Source organism: Cydia splendana, chromosome 2 (assembly GCF_910591565.1).
Source record: "Cydia splendana chromosome 2, ilCydSple1.2, whole genome shotgun sequence".
Lineage (NCBI taxonomy): Eukaryota > Metazoa > Arthropoda > Insecta > Lepidoptera > Tortricidae > Cydia > Cydia splendana.
The window spans coordinates 18432316-18453192 of NC_085961.1; the positions used below are offsets into that span (position 1 = coordinate 18432316).

At 38.1% G+C, this 20877-nt stretch overlaps 1 long non-coding RNA gene across 1 annotated transcript in view; it reads left to right on the forward strand.

Annotated features, from left to right (window-relative positions):
* Positions 1-799: 799 nt before the first annotated feature.
* The window catches only part of LOC134805505 (uncharacterized), a 49479-nt gene continuing 29401 nt past the window's right edge, over positions 800-20877 (forward strand). Inside the window, exon 1 of the long non-coding RNA XR_010146301.1 lies at positions 800-1327. This is a non-coding gene — a long non-coding RNA (uncharacterized LOC134805505). The remainder of the gene's footprint in view (positions 1328-20877) is intronic.

A 20877-nucleotide genomic window follows, 5' to 3' on the forward strand; every position in this document is an offset into this window, starting at 1 on the left:
ACGTAGAATAATATTAATTAAACAATTTTTTTTTAACCAATTGAGTATTTTTCAATATTTCGTGCGTACGTAGCTCGAAAAAGGCGTGGCCGGCAGTCGTGTGCTAGCTTTGAGACGAGGAGGCTGTGTCGCTCGTCGCTCCGTACCTTCCTTGTATTCTGCATGCTTGTGCTGAGCCCAAGTGCAATGAAATTGGAGTTATTGTGGCCAAAGATTAAATAACTGCAGAAAGTTGATTTGGTTGTGACGCGCTTTAGCGCGCAACACGGTGTTTCGCAGCCAATTATTATAAACCTAATGACAATATTTCCACTTATGTTTGAGAAAGCTTCATTTGAAATTTATAAAAAATGTTTTCGAACATGCGCCGACATATTGCCATTAAAATTTAACGTTTTTATTAAAGTTCGATTCCTAAAAAATAATAAATAATTATGTAATTGATCAACATTGGCAGCTTATGTAGTAGGTATATACATACTTTGATTCAGAAACCATAACATTTTTAGGATTGTTACCTATTAAAATGATGTTAGTTTATTAAGTAAATTAAGTTTTCTCAAACATGCGTGAAAATATTGTCATTACGTCCCGTCCTTATTTGAACTTTTATAAGTATTTCTACGCATTTTTTGAGAAAAGTAAGTATACATACATATTATTTCAATCGCGATAACATTTACCGGCCTTACGTTCATAAAATATAATTTCTTTGCTGTGTTTAATATCATACTCGGCAGGCATACAATAGGAATATCCCGGCCATGTGTAAATATTATAAATATTAAATATCTTCTTTCGAGAAATGTTTTTAGGGTTCCGTAGCCAAATGGCAAAAAAACGGAACCCTTATGGATTCGTCATGTCTGTCTGTCTGTCTGTCCGTCCGTATGTCTCAGCCACTTTTTTCCGAAACTATAAGAACTATACTGTTGAAACTTGGTAAGTAAATGTATTCTGTGAACCGCATTAAGATTTTCACACAAAAATAGAAAAAAAAACAAAAAATTTTGGGGGTTCCCCATACTTAGAACTGAAACTTAAGAATTTTTTTTTCATCAAACCCATACGTGTGGATAGGTCTTCAAAAATGATATTGAGGTTTCTCATATCATTTTTTTTCTAAACTGAATAGTTTGCGCGAGACACACTTCCAAAGTGGTAAAATGTGTCGTCGTCGTCGTCGTCTCCCCCCCGTTGTAACTTCTAAAATAAGAGAATGATAAAACTAAACAAAATATATGATGTACATTACCATGCAAACTTCCACCGAAAATTGGTTTGAACGAGATCTAGTTAGTAGTTTTTTTTTAATACGTCACAAATCGTAAACTGCAATTTTATTATGTTACTTGCTGCTAAGGAACCCTTCGTGGGCGAGTCCGACTCGCACTTGGCCGCTTTTTTTATCTGATAGTCAACAAATAAGCCGCCTGATGGGAAGCGGTCATCTGATACTACTTTAATACTGATAATACTTTAAACACTAAAACGTCCATGCGTTATTGATTTAGTGTAATTACGCCACAACAAATTAGCCTTTTGGCTGCACTTGGGCCGAGCACAAGCGTAAACATCAGTAGCAGTAGGTACTAGGTACAAAGAAATCACGGAGCGATATAACTTCCTCGTTCAAAGCTACCACGATAGGCTCAGCTAGAAAGTCGTGGAGTAACTGACTGCAAATAAATATGGGAGCGATAGCTTGCACTCTGTGGTCAGATGGCGATGGCGTCGCATTCTTATGCCGATAAGGATCCGATAAAAGATAATTTTAGATATTATACAAAACAAAAAACCTAAGTTAGGTAATAAACACATTAAAAAATGTTGGCTAACGGCGTATTGCATAGATTATCATTCTATGGAACTTGCTAACTATGTAAACAAAAGTTACTAGTAAATTCATTCATTCATCAAGTTTGATTACATAGTTAGCAAATTTCATAGAATGACACTCTACCAATATGACGGTTATGTCAATTACACAAACGTGCACGGTGCGTAACGGGATGGGTATATGTAATATATAATAATAATATAATTTTATTTGGCGTATTAAGCGGGACGCGAGTCGTATTAACCGTGAAATGTAATTTACGACCTCCACTAAATGCATGATCTACTCATACTCAAACAACAAAATATCTGCAAACAAAAAATTATACGAGTATAGCGCCAACTGCGCGCCTCTGGGCTGTATCTTATTCTTTGAACCTCGTGGCAGTGCAGCGATACAAAATTCACGTACGATCGCAGTGAGCGGGGTAAGCGGGTGGTGCGGGTACAGAGCGCTTAGCTCCACCCAGACCCTCAAGGGCATTGGGCCTACCTATCGTCTTAAGCTACGTGATAATAATATAGACTCTATTACTTCATATTACTAATACTAGGAGCGCCGAGCTAACTAGGAGTCGAAGTGGTTGCCATGGTCGAAATCGGCTGGAAGGATCATCATCATAACTAATACTATTTATTAATAATTATGGTAAAGTAATTAATATATTAATTAATTTACCAAAGGAACAATGGTGCTTCGAACATTTGGGAGACGTGCGCGGAGCCGAAACCAACACGTAGAAGCCCATATGACACTTTAATGACTTTAATGAGATGTAAGGGGTACACCGAGCACGCGGTGGGTAAAAACACACACACATATATATACATATAGACTGCTAAACACACTATTGTACACTATAAGTCAGTGGTTCTGGACTGGTATGGTGATCCCTGGAAGCACCTGAAGTGGTCCGCGAGTTTCCCCTATCGAAGTAATCATTGAAAGGGTAAGAACCAATGCTATAAACACATATAGTTAACATAACTTTATATAAACATTCAAGACTTATATCGACCGTGATATGGACCGTGATTACCTTTTGTATTGTTTTCGAGCTCCCGATATCCCGGTCGATGTAAGTCTAGTGAAACTAACCGTGAATCATTCAAAACTGTTATAAACATTCAAGAATCAGTTAATCTAAATATAATTATTTGTTTGAATAAAGAGCATAGTTAAAATTTAAGCTTGATTGTTTTCAAGCGGTGCAAAATTATAACAATAACAGTCACCCTTTCGCCACGCCAATTAATTTCACAAAGCCAGGCGCCTCAAGCTGAACAGTGACGCTATTGTAGTCAGTGACACTTTTATTTTCATACTTTTATGCGTCTGTCCCAAAAATGTCACCATTTAATGAAATCTTCTTCAGAGTTTACGCATTTACGCGTGAAACTGGTGAAACGAGCAATAACTGTCAAGAAAACGTTACGTTATGCTTGCCCCTTTCATAGCTCTCTTTAGCAATAACTCAAGTTATTTATAGGTACCTAAAGGCTATTGTTAAGTTTATCGCCTACTCGATAATGCAAATTGAAATGATACGTTCGTAGGCATTATTTATATTTATGTTCGGCGGGTTTTTGCTTTCGGATGCCATATATAAAGGTAATCTTGGCATTTAACTTGAAAGTAAAGGATTTTTCAGATAACTGAGTACCTAGTGAAAAAAGCTAGCAAGTTTTAAAAAACAGGAAAATATTAAAATTAGAGAAATAAATAATGTAATGTAAACGTAAATGAACTTGTAAATGATATTAAAATTATCATCATTGTTGTACTACTCTAAACTAAAGTGTCACTTCTAAGATTAGTCCTAAACTGTCTAGTTCTGGGTCGATATTGAATTTAGAGCAGCTGTGTTTGGTGCAGTACGGTGGGGTAATGCATTTGGTGACCGCAATTAATGGATGCTACGTCACACGTGCCCAGAAGTTTTGTTTACGCTTTAAACATAACAAAATTCGCAATACATTAAACTTCAAAGTATAAATAACACTTTAAGCTTTCGCGAATTGTACACATATTTAATTACACAAATGGGTCTACCGCGATATACTTTCATTGTTTTTACTTTAAATTCCGAGGTTTCAGCCGAGTTTCACCAGCTGTGGTCACGGAAAGACTTAAAGTAAAAACAATGAAAGTATATAGCGGTAAATCCGTTTGTGTAATTAAACTTTAAATTGTTCTAAAAATCAAAATCAAGTTATTATTAAAGGTTGCTGAGCAAATTTTGGTTAGTTTGATGAGTAGGTAGGTACAGCCTACATTTTAAAATATTGGGCGTGTTACAGGCCACACCCGGTATTACTTAGTTACGCATACTTACATATGTATATAACTAGTTACACAACAATCTCTGAATTATCTGTTTAGATTAAATAATATTATAGTCATTCGCTCAAATGAAAATTAATGAATGTAATTAACATAATTACAATATTCATAGACGATCACCGTACGTTCTTTAATAACAATAAACTTGTCGTCACATGTCGTACAAGCATCTGTATTCTTTCTTCTTCTTCGTTACACTCTTTACAGGGTGATCGTGGCCAGTATGTAAATTTTTGGGCGACTCGTTAACGACACGTCGCCATTCGTTTACTGTGGCCGACGCACTGGTTTTGATTTGGTCGGTCCATCTCATTGGCGATCTTTCTTTAGCCCTGTTACCTCTTACTCGCGCCACCAGACGTTCTATGTTCTTTACGTGATCCATTTAAATTCTCTACCTATTTGTTTGAAAATAAAGGTGCCGGGTGTACCTATAGTCGCATCGGGCGCTCGGTCTGATTAAACTCATAAATTGGCCCGCCAGATGTCGCGCGCCGCGTTGTAAATCTGCAACCAATACGACATTTGTCTATATCCCCACAGGCACTATTACATATCGTTATCCGTAATCAAGCACCGTAGAATTTGCAACTGTCAGGGGTGCTATTTAACATTGTTTGATGACAGTTGGCAATATCACCGATCTTAAGACAATGACTGAAATAGAAAACGATGCGCCGGAAGCTCCGGCCCGGACACGGCCCGGTCTAACATAAGTCATCCTTAAAACAACAAACTCGGTGTGATAATAAAGAAAATACACTGCATAACAACAAATAATAAAAACTGACCATCAATGAATTGATGAAAACAAAGAAAGAAAACACTGAGAAAAATTGGGTGATGGTACAAAGCGCGTAGCGGTTGCTGGTGTTTTTGTAAATCATATGTATTTATTTTAAGTGGAGTGGAAGTAGATGAGTGTAAAAAAATGTGTGATAACTGATTACATTTATTTACAAGAGAAAAAAACAACTGAAAAAGTCCTATTCAAAGAGGAATTCTTTCTTTATAAAAAAATGAAACTCAAAGAGGATTGCAAAGTAAAGTTTATTTTATTAATGTTTATTTTGTTTATTAATTTCCTTGAAACTTCTTTTACAATTGAAACATTTGCAGATGAGAAACAGCGCTATATTAAAAAATAGGTACCTAGAGGCTAAAAAACAACCACAACTGCTTCATTAGACGAGAGAACGTTCCATAAATTTCATAAAGTAAACCGAATTACATTTGTTCAGCAGATACAAGATAAAACTGGGAAAGACGAAATTACGAGTGTGCCTCCAAACGAACTTGGCTCGCAGTTTATTTGTTTTCCCCTCTGTACACGAGTTATAGTCGAAGTTACACACATACCTTTCTTGTACTAACTTTGTGGTAAACTTAAACGAGCACAATTTAAAGTTTAGATTCATGAAGATTAATTTAAAGTGAATATTGTTCTACGAATGAATGCGCTAAATCTTTTATTTATGTTTCTTTTATAACAGAATTTAATTCTATCAATTTGCTAAAGCTAAGTTATATTTTATTTAGTGCAAACGGCTCTTGATAGTGATAGATATTAGGAAAGTCTTTTTAAGGAAACTACATACTGACTAGAGAAAAAAATATGACAAAATAAGAGGCAACGCGGAGTTATTACTTCGTAACCCAGACAAGTTCGTCATCTCGGCATTTATCTAACGCCACTCTGACCACCGATAATGAAGTTAAAGCGTAACACAATTTTTCTCAGCTTCTGAAGCGCCCGCAATTTTGCGGCAATATTTCACAGTCATATTAAAAAGAGAATTCATACATCAAATGAAGCAACTGTATGAAGGTAGGTGATGCTATACCTAGATTTCTCCAGAGACGGAAGGCGATAACAATGGCAGGGCATTTCAATGAGATTTGCATTAGAATGCGGGAAACGGTGCAGCGCCTTTGCCATGAGACTCAAACGAAGCTTACTCCGAGAGGTTTACTAGTTAAAAATCGATTTAAGCCCCTTTACAGTTCTCCGAGAAAAAATTTAGTGGCTGAGATTTCAATGTAAATAAATTTAAATTTGACTACTGCTTTTTTTGGTAAATCCCTACGAATATTGAAAAAAATGGTTTGTATGTATGTCCGTTACCTCTCCAAGCTTGAACCGGCAATAAATAGTAAAACCTAATAATTATGTAGGTACAGACATTTTCGCCCTTAGATCATCCGGTGCCTTTTTTTATTTATTTCTCATAAAGTAACTGAAGTCAGTCTAAACTGTATTACGACAACTCTCTTGGCATTACATTTTGAAAGTATCATGTTACTGGATAGAAATTGTGACCTTAACAGATGAAAGGAAAGGATAATGAGGCAATTATGAAATTATGAACGGTGCTGAAACATGTCAAAAGCTTAGGTAGGAGGTTATAATAGTACATTATTGTCGAGGCTCGGAAGTAGCTACTTGCAGGCTGAGGATTCGTTTTAAACGGACGACCTTGGGAGTCCGTTTAATTGAATCCGAAGCCAGCAAGTAGCCTTCCAGCCGAGTCATATATAGTGCTTTTCTCAAAAATGGTGCAAGAAATATAAATATAATAGGAATATTTTACAAAAGCAACGTTCTTACGTATATATTTTCAGAGAAAAAAGTAGAAACAATTGAAAAAATTAGCTTTGACGCCTTTTTATTTTTTAATAAAAAAATAGAAGTGTATTTTTCTGCCGAAAATACGCCAACCTATTTGAGACAGCTAAATAGTCGCGGTACTAATCATCTGTTTGGCTGTTTAATGGGCCTGTGCCTTCGTTTGATATGGCCATTTCAACTTTTAAAAAGTTTGGAACTCGACAAATAATGGAATTTGTATGCAACATTGCAGTCCCAAAATCGAGACTGCAATGTTTTTAACTTTTTAATTTTTGACTGACCATAAACTACGCGCTTCGCGACCTATTTTTTAAACTGCAAAGTCGACTTTGCCGTCCATTTTTGAGAAAAATAATATATAGTTACCTATGCAGGAAAACGCTTATTTAATAAATACAAGAATTACTTTAATCCATTATTAACTTACTTTGTCATGAACCGCAGGACTATGAAGTACCAACCCGAAAACGCTGTGTTTCCCTCTTTAAATCACCGACATCGGCGCAAATTCTGCCGTAGCCAGCGTAATGAGAAACAAATGTTAGCTCATACGGGTCGGTAAATATTGTATTACTCGTACTAATGTTGTGCCGCGCTGTATACTGCTGTTTATGCTGGTTTTACGGTTCACCGGACTTGGATGGAAAGGGACTTTAATGAGCACCTTTCAACAATTTTTTTTATTATGTATTAGGAGGCTAATTCAAACGTACATTTTGACATCAAAAGGTCGTCATTTTGTTATAACGCTCGTGCATCTCGCTCGCATCAATACAAGTAGGTACAAGCGGAATGCATGCGCCAATTATAACAAAATTGCATAATTTTGAAATCAAAATATAAGTTTGAATAGGCCTCTATGTCTCAAATATCCATAAGGTAAAACGTACTGGTACTCGACGCGGTCCTAGTACATGTCATCTTGAAACTTAAGTCATTGTCAATAGAGGTGACAGCAAGGTGTCATCTATTGGGCATTAGCATGTCGAGCACTAGTACCTTAGTAGGTACCGACAAGGTGCACCTAAGTGCACCAGTCAGTTAAGGGTTATGTACTTATGTAGCTCTTGTGGTTTAGTCTTTTCAAGACCGTTTGTCTGCCATATTTACTGCCATCGTGCTAATTTTTAATTATAATTTGTATAAAGGAAAGGATGTTTTTCCTAAGCGCTACAATAGTTCTGTAAAAGTAAAAATAAATAAAGAAAGATAAGAAAGCACAAAATATATTGCTAAATGGCGTTGTCTACTACTCATACGTAGGGCCAAACAGAAACAGTGGGTTGTGAGTTTTACGTTGAGAAATGATTTACAAATTTACAAATCTACATCAATGAAAACGAAAGCCTATTATTACAGCTACAGCTACATTTTTGGGAATAGGCGCAGGGAGGGATCTCTTTCTTCCTTACAAAACTCAAGTGCACCCTCGACTGTATCCGCTCTCGCCGTGCAGGAAGTGCATCATCAAATAAACCCCATGCCAAAGTCGTTATTAAAACTATCGAAAACATGCTAAACAAAATCTTATATGATTTAGGTATGGTTCAATTTTGTGTGCACATTTTGCATCATAAAGTTGTATTTTCAGTACCCAGCGGCACTCTAAGTCAAGTTGCATATAATAAGTGGAGTCGCGCTTCGTTATCCGGGTGCAGTAGGACCAGAGCTAATTGTGTACTCATCGTGCTAAGAACTCTTATTAATTTTGTGAAAAGTTGGACGCTGAAATATTATTAAAATTAGAGTGCAGAACTTTTGACGGCGTCGATTCTTCTTAGGTATACGTAAAGCGCAAAAGTTTTATTGTTGATTTAAAATATTCATCGTTTTGCTTTAGGTAATTCTTAAAAATAGATGTAGCAATTTCCGCTTAGAACGAGATGGCGCTCTTTAAAATTGGACTTAAGACTTCCGAGTGATTGTTAATTTAAATATATCATCATCCTGACCTCCTATAACAGTTGTTAGTATACAATATGGAATCATCATTCGTGTTCAGCATCTCCTAAAGATGCCCCGAAGAAAACACGTGCCACGTTTTATATTATTGGTTAATTATACAATTGCTTATTTATTAATTGTAAAAATAATCAAGTAAGTCCAAACTGTTGGCACTTATTAATTAGTACGTTTTATAATGGTGAGACAGCAAATCAATATTATTGTAGATAGTAATCACTAATCAGTCCTGAATTATTTCTATGAAACCATTCAAAGGCTTCGTCACACAGGCGCGTTTTCCGCCCGGAAAACGCGCTTGTGTATAGGAACCTTAAGTGACTGGTTTGATACGTTTTTTTGACTAATCCGCGAGTCAATCATGGCGATTTTCATAAACGTATGTCTAATCTAACAAGCTATGTATAACCGTTTGTCTTTATTCGATATTTTGACCATTGTGTCAGAAAGATACCTACAACATTCAACATCGGCTTGCTAAGTTTCATAAATAAGGGGGTTAGCCTCTAAAAGTTCATAATTCATAATTCATTTATTGCATTTGTAATCACGTGTTACATAAGGTCTTACAAAGGGCATTTTACAGCTAGTGTTCACATGAACCCTGTTAGGGTACATAGCAATGTAAGTACTTAACTAAAACTTAATACTAAAGTAAATTAACCTAATTTTTATATGGCATGCAACATAACACGATTTAGTAGTGGAAAATTATTAAGATATTTAAAATTATTAAAAATATTTTTCATTTTGACTAGTTTACAAGGTAATTTGTTAAATTTAACATCGACAATAAAATAAATTAATTCTATTTATGTATTTATGTATAAGTATATAATTATTAAAAAATCATTTATATTGTATAATTAATAATAATTGTTATTTTATTTATTCATTGCAAGTTACAATATTTATCCTTTATATATATCGTTGTCTAAGTACCCACAACACAAGCCTTCATGGGCTTACCGTGGGGGCTTAGTCAATTCGTGTAAAAAAATGTCCTATAATATTTATTTGTTATTATTACCTATTTGAATATCTTGGTGGTTTAGATAAATGGATATATTAACGTGAAACCCGTTTTAAGTGAAAACGCGCTTTCCCTAGTTAAAATTACCTAGTTTTACGTATCGCCTCTGTGAAACGCTTTTTCACTAGTTAAAAAGTTTTAATGGAATGAAACTAATTTTCACTAATTATTCAAATTTAAAATTCTTTGTTAAAATTAGTTTTGACAAGGAAAAACGTGACGAACGCCAAAACCAACTTTATGTAACTTTTTTTTGAGTATCGTTAGTAAAACTAGTTTTCACTGAGAAATAATTTAGAACAATTAACAAAACTGCACTTCACCACGGCACTTTACAAAAAATATGTAGTTTTGACTAAAACATCCCAGTTAAAACTAGTTTTCCACCAAGGCCTTACGGAGCACAAGTTTTAACTAGAGAAAACGCGTTTTCACTAAAAACGGATTTTACGGTAGCAGCCCCGCATAGGTAATAGTAATAACATAATACATATTTATAATATCATAATTAAAAGAAATTAAGAAACGAGGATAAGTAGCAGTTGATATCGAAACAACTGTAGAAGAAGATATACACAATATATTTGCAGACATGTAGCAAGTTCAACTTCCACGACTCCTAGCTGAGTGTAAACGCAATATCTTCCCGGTAAATATATCAAAGTCAGCTAAACAATAAGTCAGTAAGCGAGTAGAACGCACACATTTTAAAAGAGTAGTGGTGCTGAGGCGAGACTTTCTCGCGGACGCGAGTCAATATTGACTCCAGGAGGAGCATCCCGCGACTAATCTTATAGAAACTGTTTGCCTACGCGATTGAAGGTTCCACGCTCTTGCGAAAACTTTCCGCATTTCAAATGGGATTTGCATATAGGCTACGGAGCAATATTTCCGCCACGGACCCCATTTGAATATTGCTGACAAAACGAAAAAATCGAATATCCATCAGAATTGCTTCTCTAGAAACGCTGCTGCTACATTTGAGGTTCTGATTATGTGTAATATCGCAGATGCGTACATAATGAATTTAATACGCTCCTGTGAAATATTGCGAATTGTAAACGCGTGGAGAATTTCTAGGTAGGAACATTTACTTCATAATTTAAATTTAATACTTGATAAACTTTGTCACGAATAACTGCGACATTATACTTCACGTACCTACCTATATTATGAAAGTGAGATAATAAAATTATAAACGTTGAGAGGCAACCGAATATCTAGTAAAGCTACTAGTTAAATATTTGTTGTAAGCAGGTAAGGTAAACGTACTAGTGCTCGACATGCTAATGCCTAATAGATGACACTTTGCTGTCACCTCTAAGTATTCACAATAACTTAAGTTTCAAGATAACATGTACTGGGCTACTGGGACCGCGTCGAGCACCAGCACGTTTACCTTATAGGAGCATTGGCTGTGGATGAGCAATGAGCAATACTTACAAGGATTATTGTTATTATTTGTAGGTTTGTCTTTACCCATCACGGGACTATTTTGTTCCGGATATTCCGAAGGCGCGAGGCGTGCGCGATTATTAATTATTCACAACCCTCCTATTCATCTGTTTGAAAATTTTTCATTGAAGTATCTTAATAAAATTTAAATTTATTTTCAGCCTGGCATGGTGTAACTCATAGTTATTAGGTATTTTATATTTATGTAATTACACTATTTGAAGAAGTTTTAGTTTAACTTTGTCCTCAAACAAATTTAAGCCGTATTAGAGAATTTGCCAGTGTATTAAAATTATGCTTGTATTGTTAATATACTCTCTGTATAGTGTTATTTTATATAATGATATAAAATATCAGTAACACAGTGTTTCAGGGTTGCTGAGTACAGTCAGCAGCAGAAGTTGCTAAGCGGGCGAGGTGTTCAAAATGATCTTGACGCGACTTTATTGTTATGAGAATAAGCGTGTTAAGGTAATTTTGAACACCTCGCCTGCTTAGCCACTTCTGCTGCTGACTGTACAATCATTATTGTGCCCTCTATGACTAGAGTGTAAAATCGCATCGTTTCACGGAGGCCGGGTATAATTCTATTTTCTACCTACAAGGACTTTGGCATGGGACGTGTAATCTTTACGGTCGAACCCTACCTACGAATATAAAACCTACCGGCACCAGCCATTACTTTTCAACGATTTACAATAATAGTACATTACTACAGAGGCCGGGACGAAAGGGGTTGCCGGCCGAAGACATATAGACGGCCGAGCGAAGCGAGGCCGGATAGGTCTGAGCGCGGGCAACCCCATTTCCCGCTGAGGTATGTATAGTGCTTTTCTCAAACATGCAATGAAATAAAGAAAATAAAAAATCCACGAAAACCCAAGTTTTATTTATAGAAAAAACTAAAAGTAAACTACACCCAAAATATAACCAACACGTACCTATATCATTATCACGCGTATGTTTTACACGAGTCGTGTATTTTTACTACCCGTATATTTTCATGTATCTTTGATTTTTTCGCCTTGTATCAGTCTGACTGTCGTTTTCGTCACATAAGTTTACATAGTCTTTCATGTTGATATCATGTTTCACATACATCGTTGCTTTATCCATGGAGTAAATAAGTATAATTTCCACAGTGTTGACGAATTTGTAGTTACATTCATTTAAAATATGCCACAAAACTGTTTCTAATAAACTGTAAGCCATTTTTCTTAGTTTCTCAAATAATAAAATTGCCATAAGCAACCATATACATACTTCGTCTTTGACTTGGCGGCAGAGGCAGCAAGTTATTAAAATCAATTCTGCTTACGCTGCCAATTCCAACACCTACGATTACAATTAATATTAATTTCATTATTGCGTCGGAACTCATATTAAAGTCAAAAAATCAACAACGCACCATAAATCCAATAAAACAGAATGAATATTTTTCAACTTTACCTCCATAACAATTTAAAAAATATACCTAACTACGCGTGTTTGAGTAGACCTTTTTACCGCTAACGTTTAGATGAAATATTTTAAATGTTTTTATTTGTGTAGTTAAATTTATAATTTAAAATTATAAAATTATTGAATGTATTATTTATTAAGTTCATGTTGATTTTATACAAATAAAACTGCAAATTATAGCAAACATTGTTTTTTTTTTTATAGGCGTAGAGGCAGTGTCATTACGAACCATAAAGCAAATACTGCCTCTAGTTTTTTTAATGGATGAATGCCACGATGCTGTGTCACAAATATCTGTGAAATGAAAATTAAAAAAGAGGACTTTGCCGGCCTAGGCCTGCAAGATGTGTATGAAATTCCATTAACGACCTTTTGTCCTAGCCGCACCTGAAACGTCATACTTCGCAGCCTATTATAAGGAACATATTAACATCAATATTTCATTGCATGTTTGAGAAAAAACTGTTATTAGGTAGTTCTACAAACAATTATTAAATTTGGCCCAGGCCGAATAATAAGCACACACAGCCTCAAGGTTTCGGAAATTAATGAAGTGTAGCTAACAAAGATACCGGAGAAAATTTTCGTTCGTTACGTATTCTTAATTTTCCTCAGTTTAATGCCTACTAATTTCTTGTTTATTTACCTTAATTGTTTGTACCTACCAAAATTAATGAGTCCTACTTAAATTACGATATCAAAATGTCTATAGTTTTATCTGTCTCATTTCATTATGTTTTATCTGTGTAATATAATCTGGTGGTTCATAGGGCCCGATTTTATACGTAAACCCGAAGAGCATTGGCCGACCGAAAAAGCGCCAACGCCCGTCGCCGATACGGGCGAAGAGCGCGTCAACAAACTCGTATGCTCAGTAGGTGTCGCGAAAAATAAGTTTGAGTACCTGCCGGAGGTAAGTAGGTTCTCAAAGTTCGTACGACTAGTTCGCGCCACCGCTAGGGTTCTGGTTGCCGCCGAGGTATTTAAAGCCTCACTGCTATCTAAGAAAACAGATACAGAAATGAATAAGGGGCATTTAAATCTAGCAGAGATATTGCTAATTCGCCGGAGTCAACATGCTGCCTTTCCAGAGGAGATTAAGCTATTGGAAACTGGGCGGCCTCTACCGAAGAAGTCTCCGCTGCATAAGATAGCAATACAACTTGATAAGAACGGAGTCATAGTGCTAAACGCTAGAATTGACAAAGACGTGCACATACCCGTTCTACACGCAAAAGAAGATTTCGTCAAGCTGCTAATACATCATTTTCATGCGCTCTTCGACCACGGCAACCACGCAACCGTCATCAACGAGTTGAAGCAGAGATATTTTATTATCGGGCTGCGCGGTAATATTCGCTATATAGCGAACAAGTGCCAATGGTGTCGGACCTATAAAGGAACCACACTCAAGGTTCCTGTAGGCGACCTCCCGCCAGAGAGGCTCCAGGCGAATCAACCGCCATTTACCGCTGCAGCCGTAGACCTGTTTGGCCCTATGCAAATCACAATAGGCCGCCGCCGCGAAAAGAGATGGGGTGTACTATACACATGCCTCACGACACGCGCTGTGCACTTAGAGCTTGCCGCCTCACTTTCGGCATCCTCTATGATACTTTCCTTGCGCAGAATGATAGCGCGACGCGGCACGCCTACAGTTCTTTACTCTGACAACGCCACCAACTTTTACGGCGCAGAGCGAGAACTGGCAGAGGCCAAGAAGACGCTGCCCGACACTTTAAAGCCATTTTTGATCGAGCGAGCCATAACCTGGAAAAAGATACCGCCCGGCAACCCTTCCGCCGGCGGTGCATGGGAACGGCTCGTAGGCAGCGTGAAAAGGTCACTAAAGGTAACACTCAAAGAGAGAGCACCTCACGAAGAAGTTCTGCATACATTACTGCTGGAAGCCGAGCACATAGTCAACTCTCGACCGTTGACACCAGTGAATCCAGACCTAGACAGCGAAGCTCTGACGCCGAACCATTTTCTCATCGGGCGATCGAGCTCAATGTCACCACTGGGCGTCTTCACAGACGCGACTATGTCACTCTCGTCATGGAAGACAGCGCAGACCTTAGCCGACCATTTTTGGAGGCGCTGGCAGCGAGAATACCGACCCAGCCTCGTCCCTCGGCCCGGTGCTCATCAGAACGTGAAGAAACTACATGTAGGCGACGTAGTCATCGTAGCGGACAGCTCCATGCCACGAGGAACATGGCCTAGAGGCGTAATCGCACAACTCTTTCCCGGCCCTGATGGCCACGTAAGAGTAGCCATTGTTCGCACCCGCGCAGGTGACGTCCGTCGCCCAGTTTTTCGGCTTATACCTATATACTCCTCGCAATCAGACGGTGTTGACACACGTGGGGGAGATTGTCGTGTATAGCTAGTTTTTAATCATACATGTTTAGTTTTAATCGTTCTTCTATGTTAATCTATTTTTGTGTGTCTATTTTTTACCATGTAACTTGTGTCTAATTTTACCATGTAACTTGTGTCTTATTTTTTACCATTTTATTATGTCACGTGTCTAGTTATAAGTCTTTATTGTTCCCCAATTAAATATTACCCTTTTCCCTAATTTTGTAAACATTTGTAATACGCTACTGTGATTGGTTCAATAAATAAAATACTTACTCTGCACGTAACACCCACGCCTTGAGTAGGCGTGGCCTAAAGTACCTACGGTGGGGATCGCGCCGAGCGCGCCTATATATACGCGCCCACCCTGGGTGCTTGTCACTCACTCATCAATAGCCACAGAGGCACCAGCCTCCCAACACTCTCCAGAGTTTTCTTATAACATACATATGTGTTTTTATTAAACTCCAACTACACTCCCGGTAATGGTGGTAGCGGTATCAAGAAGGTAATCTGCAGCAGCCAGCCAGCGCGTTCCAGCCGTCGTACGGGTTCCTGACTTCGGAATCTGCGAGCCCCACAGTAACTACGCTCGACAGTTTCTTTACTTATTTTTTTGTCTGCTACCTTCCATGATTATTTCTCACTTGATGGTCTAATCGGAAGATCAGCGCTGGAAGTCGCCAGCAACATGCTGAGATGGGACCATTTCGTCACACTTTATTTTTCACTATGTTTTTTCTATGTATGTCTGTTGTCTGTGCGAATAAAAAACTATTCTATTCTATTCTATAGTATCGTCCATATCGATCACTAACAAACTCTGACTGTATACTTAATGTAATGTAGGTAAATTAAAGGATAACTTTTAGTTAACGTTCTAGATAACATAAATATACGTTGGCCGGTTGCTATTAAATTAGTCTATAGTTGCTAAACTAATACGGCCTTCATACACTTATAAATTAATTATGATGCTACGGAAATATCGCAGTAGGTATATAAATTAACAGACAGACAGGTATTTGACTGCCATGATATAACAAACTTAGTTATTGAAATCGTCAGCAGGTACACAGGAGGAGCGCAAGTTGGCGCGCTAGTTTGATGTTTAAGTTCAACGGTTAGCACTAAACTTCCTACTAGACCCCTATAACTTGATACTACGCACGTACTATTGTAAATTAATGAACAAAAGTCCTGACGTGAATGTTGAAACACAGGTGTTTTCCTCCGAAGACCTTAATTAAAGGCAGAAGTCGTGAAAATTACAGTTCACGGCTGCGTTTAACAGTTTCAGTGCCAAGCGCCCCATTTCCAATACAAAAGGGACACACCTAGCGTATTCTTGGCAGTGAATGTATCACGTTGTAACGGCAATAACAGGAATGAAAATAAAGCATTGTAATTTAATATGAAAATGCACTTTTTAGGCTGCTACGAATAGAACGCATGTCGGCATGGAACGAAACGTGCCCGAGCATTTAATTTGGCTACTAAGCCAGGCTTACATCGAAGCGCGCCGCCATTTTGAGACCCGGATTGTTTGACTAGTTACTCCACTGTCCAACTTGTCTAAGACAAACAGCAAACTGTAAGCGTCTCAAGTTGCCGGCAACGGCGCCTACTGGTGGTTTCTTGGCCACCAAGAACGTTATCTTAATTAAGGCTGCGACGCGAAAGTTTAGTGACGAATTTGTTAAATCTTCTATTTACTTGTTACAGTTTGATTGCAGAATGCTTTTGAAAGCGAGCAAAGGAACGCTGAGCGCAGCATCTTAAGGGAATTGCAATGCGCTACTTACCGGTACGTTTAAAGTAGGTAGGTACTACTAGCAGTAATACTAATTGAAATCTATTTAACTTATATTTAGATCAATTTAGTTACTTCATAGTTTTGCAATAGGTCCAATATACACCCACGGCTAATACAAAATACTAAATAGATTAGTGCTACATGCTACACTTTCCTAAACTTCCTTAACTTCATTCATTCATTCATTCGTACAAGCTGCAACAAACCATGAAATGGAAAACATATTTCCAATGTATACAGGCTGTTTGCCCAAGACAGGATGACAAACGGCGCTCCGGCAACCGTCATATTTGCGGTCGATGCCGACGAAGCAAAGAACAATTTATGATCATCATTTATATAGCTGTGCCACCGGCCGGCCGGCGGTCGACAATGTATGTCTGATATTATTGTGATACATGATAGAAACACGATGTAAATATAGAGGTACATACAAACATTTATTCACAATATTAATAAAAGGGCAAATAATAAGGATTACCTACTCTCATCTCAACTCATTAAGCGGGTATAAATCAGGACTTTCCTTATGATATAAAAGGCAAGCAAGCAGACGAATACAATACCGAGAGGGTTGTAAAGGCGTTGGCGGCCTTTAAGTTGGGAGTACGCTCTTTTCTTGAAGGTTTGAAGGTCGTATCGGTCCGAGAATTCCGAAGGTGACAGTTCATTCTACAGTTTAGCTATGCTAGGAAGTTTCTGGAGAAACGCACATTTATGGACTGTCAACAATCTAAGCGGTGAAGATGGAAATGTTGTCGCGTAGAGCGATGGCTGAAAGAAGCGGCAGGGATTACATGCGATAAAAAATGCAGAGCGAGGCTATTTACATCTCTACGCAACGCCAAAGAGTCTGAAATACTCGTATGCTGGCAGCCGACAATTCGGTTCAGAGGGAAAAGCTGGTAGGGTACCCCTGTGGTGTCGTGCGTCATTAGCGACAAATTCTACATATTTTGTCAAATGGCAATACTAATTGAAAGCTCGTAATTTAATTTTATTTGAGATCTTTGTCGTCATCTCTCTACACAAGGCGCATTTCAACACTTTTAATATTTAATACCGATTTTAATTCGTTTAAGTGCACTTATCGCTGGCACCAGTAATGTACCTAAGTGCGAGTGAGATTCACTGAACTGAGTGAATTACCTACACATCAAAATAATCATTATGTTAATAAAGCGCTTGCAGGAACGCCACTACCGTGCTTCTCACTAACTCATAGCGCAAGTTTGTATCATAAGAATAACAAGTTAAGCTGCGAATTCCTAAGTTCGAGTAAACCTCCTGGGGAGGTTCACTCTTATTATAAAAACGCTACGAGTTGCGCAGTACCGCTACGGCTATAAATTAACACAGATTGAATATAAAAAGTCAAGTAAGCTACAGGTAGGTTAGAAACAAAGCCTCACTGGACCGCCGAACATTTCCCCCCTCCTTTTTTGGGGGTAGACAAGAGGTAATCTCGTGGCTAAGGCATTAGATTACCTTATTACGACCCAAGGAACAAACAATTGTTCCTGGAGTAGTGTGCACTTACTTCCCCTATTACTTATTTTTAGACCGCGTCCACTGGTACCAGCGTCCACTGCCAATTAAATCGTCAACATAAAAATACTTATATTATGTACATTGTAAAACACATAACGTCTCTATAATGAAGAATGCGTATGAAGGTTCCCTTAAAAATGCTAAAAACATACCTTTCTGTCGTTGATTACCGTGTTTTTTTTTATGTCCCAGCTGGGATGACCACTCGCGCTTGACCAAATCAAGTTGTCATCCTCTTCGTTTGACGTCTGTCAAGTCATAGCGTATTTTTTCTCGCTAAAAGTGTCACGTTTTTTCGCGTGAAAACCACAATTATTAGTGAAATACTAGTTAATATTGTGAAAAATGAGTGCGCAAGAGGAGAAGGAGGCCTCGTTAAGCTCTGAATCATCAGAGGAGTCGTCTTCGTCCTCGGAGGATGAGACGCCGCCTCCAAATAAGCGGCCTCGGAAAGCTCCCGGCGAGCAGGTTCCGAAGCTGGCTTACGATCCGAGAGTCGACACAATTATAAATCAGGTGAGTTACTTAACAAATGTACTCTTGCACTCACAATCAGCCAGCGACGAGGGACCGTCTAATCAATGTGAAGAGAAAGAGACGGACGACTTGCTAGTGCCCCCTCGTAAAAGAGTCCTAGACTTAGGCGAGATAGACACAAACGTTAAAGAGGGCTCCGTGCTTAAACCATCCGATATAAACAATTTGAGGGCTTTAGAGAAGCTGCATAAATTCAACTCGCCTGCCTGGCAGGCAGTTCGATACAAAGACTCACTAAAGACGGTGTTAGCAACACCTGGGTTTGTCGAGTTAAAAATCAATGAGGAGCTAATGCACTTCAATAAGGGCAAGGATTATCTTGCCTCAACTGAAAACGTACTAGCAGGCCTAGCTAATGCTGTGCTGAATAACCGGAATATACTGAAAAAAGGATTACAAGAGCTTGTTGACTGGTCAGTTACCAACGAATTGAATTCAAATACCTTGTATGAGAAAGCATCTATTTTCGGGTCTGGCTCAGATATCTACAATAATTATGAAAATACATTACAAATAATAACTGGAAAGAGAACTGAATGTATTGAGTTACGCCGGAACCGTATTCTAAATGAGATATCTAACACTAACCTCAAATCAAGCTTGAACCGACCACCGAGTAATGAATACTTATTCAGTCGGGAAGCAATGGCACCTCTGATACAGTCACTAGGAGGTACCCAAGTATGGCTAAATACGCCAAATTACATAAAGGAGAAGAAGACTCTGCCAAGCAAACAACCTAAAAAACAAAAAGATTATGACAGCTCAAGCTCTAAGAAGGTACAGTCAGAAACACCAAACTATTACAATAATCAAAGGCGTGATATTCAAGAACAAGAAACAGGGCTATAAGCAAAATAAGCCCTTTCACTTTAACAATGCCTCGGCCAAGAAGAAGTGACAATCAGAGTTTTCAGGGGGGATGTCTACAATTTTACCAGAACAGATGGAATCAGATTGGAGCTAACCAGTTTATTTTGAAAACCATAACAGGATCAAGGCTTCCGTTCAAGACCAAACCCCCCCTTATGTATCCAACACAATGCCAACAACGAAGATTCACTACAGAATTATCCCCAGAAATAACAGAAGTAATAAATCAGCTAAAGAGTCAAAAGATCTTGGAGGTCCCATCTACAAAGAACCCCAGTTTAATTTCAAAGATGTTTTTGGTCAAGAAGGCAGATGGTGGGGTGCGACCCATTTTCGACCTGCGGGGTCTGAACCAGCATATTTCAACCAAAAAGTTCAAACTGATATCTCACACAACAGTACCAGAATTTTTGCAAGAACAGGATTATATGATCAAGATAGATCTGTCGCAAGCCTACTTCCATGTTCCAATTTTGAGCTCTCACAGAAGATTCCTCAGAGTGATTTACAATGGAGAATTGCTTCAGCTAACCTCCCTGCCTTTTGGCCTTTCTTCCGCACCTCGAACCTTTGCAGCCCTTTCAAACTGGACAGCGGAGGTCCTACGGGTCAAAGGTTATCGAGTAATAGTATATCTGGACGACTAAGAATCTGTTGGCAAACCAAAGCTGCTCAGAGTTAAAGTTTCAAGCCGCGGAGGTTGTGACTCTTCTCGAGCAACTGGGTTGGAAAATAAATTACTCGAAGTCAATTCTGGAGCCAACTCAAGAGCTAGAGTATTTAGGACTGTGTTGGAACACCCTGAACAACAAGAAATCTTTACCAGAACAAAAGGTGTTAAAGATTCAAGACCAACTAGCCCGCTTAGAAAAACAGACAACAGAAACAGACTGTTCTTGGCCATTGGAACTTCGCCAACATAGTAGTTCACAAAGGTCAACTGAACTGCCGAAGAATGCAAATATTTGTAAGAGAATTTTGCAAAAACAGGCCAAGACAAAAGAGACAAGAGA